This window comes from Etheostoma spectabile, chromosome 13 (assembly GCF_008692095.1).
Source record: "Etheostoma spectabile isolate EspeVRDwgs_2016 chromosome 13, UIUC_Espe_1.0, whole genome shotgun sequence".
Taxonomy (NCBI): domain Eukaryota; kingdom Metazoa; phylum Chordata; class Actinopteri; order Perciformes; family Percidae; genus Etheostoma; species Etheostoma spectabile.
The window spans coordinates 21,268,794-21,272,856 of record NC_045745.1 but is presented as its reverse complement, the minus strand read 5'-3'; the positions used below and the strand labels follow the sequence as shown (position 1 = coordinate 21,272,856).

The window sequence follows — 4,063 nt, the reverse complement described above, 5'->3', positions numbered from 1 at the left end:
AGATAGTCTAGCTAGCTGTCTGGATCTACCCTGCAGAGATCTGAGAAAAGGTTAACCATAGTTCTCATAAACCAACCAGAGTTTAAAGTGCCTACCCAAAGAAAGCCCAAGGCCCCGGATATTCGGCCTAAATGAGTGAAATCCGGCTGAATTTCCATGGGCAACGAAACATCCCGGAAATGGAACGTCGAGGATATAGACTAAACCCTCTGTGGCATCAGGTTTGTTTTACAACACAAAACGACCAAAGAGACCCTTTTCTTCAGTTTCCCACAAAGGCAGATAAAACAGACATGCTAAAGAGATGGACAGTAGCGTGTGACAGGGAGCAACAGGTTCCTATATGAGAAAGGTAGAGACAAACTTGCCTCTGCATCATATTTCACTTGACAATAATATTTGGGAATATGTGTATTCTGCTTTTTAAATATATGTATATTGTAAGTCTGCTCACATGCATTCAAATAAAGAGGTGTATTTGTAAATGTATTTCTGAAATAACAACAAAAATGAACACATGTCAATGTTTAACTTTGTATGAGTGCAGTAGTGCATACATGTCTGTACGGCAAATGTTGGGAACATGCATGAGCTGTACATGTACCATTGTTATTTTTCTGACAAGGTAGCAGTGGTGGGAAGAGGAGGTTTGTATTTACACTAAGATGAAGTTTGTCAATATCTATTAGTGATCTGTGGTGCATATACAAGTGATGATATTCATGGAAAAGATTAAAGTATTGATAACAAGATTAAAAAAAGAGTCACAAGAGTCACAAAATTTAATGGCTGTTAAATAAGCCACAGCCGGCTGAAATTCCCAACTCCTCAAATTAAACAGGACCCAACAATTATTTAAACAGTGGACAAATTAATAAGACACATGATATGAAATGAATATAAGAATGTAGTTTAACAGTCCATCTGCTGTCAGAATTGTTCCACTGACAAAAAACATTCACTCACTCGTGGCAAAAACCAGCAGAGACGCATACACATACATGAAACCCAGTCACCTCTCTTATTTTTTTTACCTCTTTCTCTCACTCACTACCTGTTTTTTCCCATATATTTTTGGATTGAGGTTTTTCTACTTGTGAACACACAAACTGTTGTCATAAAGAGCTGACAAGGACCAGCTCCATCTGATGAGCCTCATCGCCTGGCTGAGAGCAGTAAGAGGAGTGTCAGAAAAACAGACTGACAGGTGAGAAAGAGAGAGGGAGGATGGGGTGCAAAGAGGATGAAAGGAGCAAATGAAAGCAGGCTGGCTAACAGTGTTTGAACTGTGGGGTCACCCGCACTCTAGGGAGCCGAGTTTCAAGTCTGCAGAGTAGTGATCAGAACAGATCTGAGCTCAGACTGGAGGGAAGAGGCTCAAATGAAGAGAAAAGGAGCAAACTAAGATCAAAAGCTGGGAATAGGGAGAATGAAAAATCATGTTTTTTCCTCACCCCCCTCTCTCCCAATGGAGAGGAATGCATTAGCAGCTAGGCAGAAAGGTCCCAACAGTATTTTTCCCCAACAGGGACACATGCACAGCGCTTCTATCACAAGCAGGCATCCAAGACATGACAACATGACAGCCTTATTCATTAGATCAAAGGAAACAGGTTGTTACTACTGTGGCAGCCACAGATAAACCATCAAAACGGTGTTATTTAACTTCATTAAGGACTTTAATGTGCATGGAATGTGTTAGCTGACCAGGAAGACTTCAAGATAAATCAACAAATTATTTTTCACTTCAAGCCACTAAAACCATAGTAGGCTAAGCTCTCCATGTCTTCTCCAATCTGGAGATAAGGCCAGCCTGGGCTTGATGAAAATAATGAGAGACCACAGTTGATCCATTGAAGCATAAACTGCAACTCATAAAGCAAAAAAAGGAGACAGCAGATACAACTTACACTTTCAAAGGACATGCAACAGGCGACCAACAACAAAATGGCTTCTTTTTAGGTTTGCATCTAAATCAATAATGCAAACAATTAATGGAAATCAAATAACTATGTTCAATGTCACATTGTCACTGTCCTCCTTAAGTCACCTTGGGCAAAGACGGACTGCCTGATATCTGCTGTCTCTCCTTTACCCATCAGGCAGTACTCGAAAAACATTTCCTCAACAGAGGCGCTGGATGGGCTGCCCATCTTGTCGCCTACAGCAGTCTCTCACGGAGGTCAACCTGGGTCATAAAACACGTTCTGTCTGACACCACCACCAGCTGCTGCGCCAATTGAATGTCTCTGATGCTTCATTTCTAGCCTCGGCAGAGGAGATGTGGACGTGTGCGCCCTTGATCTTCCGTCCAGTGGTGTGAATCGAGGCTTGTAGGATGTTACCGTAAAATAGTCCCACCGACCGGAATAGAGTTGGACACCCGCGATGGTCTGCCACAATGTGCACATGCAGTAAAGGGAGCGCAGCTGGACTCAAACTGCCTGATGCTCAAATTCGCATGTCACCCTTCTTAACTGAGAATTGGGTGTCTCAGAATAAAAAAAAAACACTTATGCGCGCTACCCTCCCAGATGCCCGCACTCACACCGAACAATATCACACATGTCCCCCCGGGGATATCAGATGATGAATGTTAGGCAGGTGACATATTTGGCCATATGCCTTTATGACTGGGGAGTTTTAGAGCATCTGGCAATAAGAATACAATTGGACTTTAGACTGCAGCCAGTCTCCATTTATCAGGAGAGCGGTTGATAAGCCACAAAGCATGATGTATAGTGATGGAGTGCTTTACGTCCTACTGCATGTTTAGACAATTATACTGTAATCACACTTATAACGCGTGTATGATGGATCTATAATCACCTAATCACACCCATCAAACCCACACAGCGCGCACTGACGCGCGCGACGCACGCAAACAGCTGGAAAGACAGGAGCAGTTGAAATAGTCGGAATGCAGACCCACATAGCCTACATAATGTCGTTGTCAGCCATTAAAACAGCACAGCTCACACAGACTGTCAACACATGCATAGGGCTCTATTTATACACGCTCGCGCACAAGCATGCACCGCACATTTACACTGATTACAACAGGTGCAGTCGCCTGCGCGGCTCTGCGGCCATCAGAGGAACCACCGCATGGGCGCTCGGTCGCGGTAATCCCCTAGATCACCTTTAACACACCAACCCAGAGGTGGTACACTAATTAGCCGTCGGGGTGTAGCCTACCTGTCTGTGAAAAGATTGGTCCCCCGGTGTGAGATTCACCCCGCTGGGTTAGAACACCGTTGGCGGAGATGCTGAGGGTCTTTTGAATTGCCAAGATGTGTTTAGTCTGTTTGCATCTGCCCTGTGCTCTTGAGGAGTCCGTCCGACAGCCAAAGATAGACTCATTCAGTCTGTGTGGGACCTGCCTCGGGGATTCACCAACGTGTCATGTGCTGCACACTTTTTAGATACTTGTTTGAAAAAATATCAACTGGTTAGATGATGAGGGGGAGGATGAGGATGGTGGTCGTGGTGGTGCTGCAAGATTTTGTCCGTTTTAGCTGAAGCCAAGACCCACATGAATGGCCTCACATCCGTTTTCTACATCTCACTTCTCATCGCCATATCTTGAGATTTTGGGGGATAAAGCTGTTAGGATTGCCAAATCTTCGTCCTATCAGCTCGCCCAGACGGACGCCACCCAGCCGCCCACGGGTCTGGGTCTAACAACCGGAGATGGTGCTGCTGCTGTTGCCGGTCACCAATAAAATAACAAATCACGATTTAAATTCAATCTGCTCCCGGTGAAAGCTTTGAGGGCAGATCGGTAAAACAGCAGACGGATGGGAAGGGATCTCCGGACGCTCCTGGTGCATTAATCTCGGCTGCTCCAAGTGACAGATTTAACCTATTTATCGGTCCAGTCCGTAAGGGAGGGGCCACGTGGGGGCCACGGCAGCAGAGGTGCGACTGTGTATAGGTGAGTGGGGAATATGCGACGCCGTGGCGCTCAATGGGAGCTACACTATTTGCAGGTGTGTGTGCGTGTGTGTAAGAGAAAGAGCAAGAGTCAGAGAGAGAGAGAGAGAGAGAGAGAGAGAGAGAG

The 4,063-nt window shown here is 45.3% G+C and overlaps 1 protein-coding gene across 1 annotated transcript in view; it reads right to left on the bottom strand.

Moving 5' to 3' along the window:
- Positions 1–4,013, bottom strand: part of caln2 (calneuron 2) — a gene marked incomplete at its 5' end in the record, with an annotated part of 26,631 nt that extends 22,618 nt beyond the window's left edge. The window contains 1 exon segment of the mRNA XM_032534581.1: positions 3,199–4,013.
- Between the last annotated feature and the right edge of the window lie 50 nt (positions 4,014–4,063).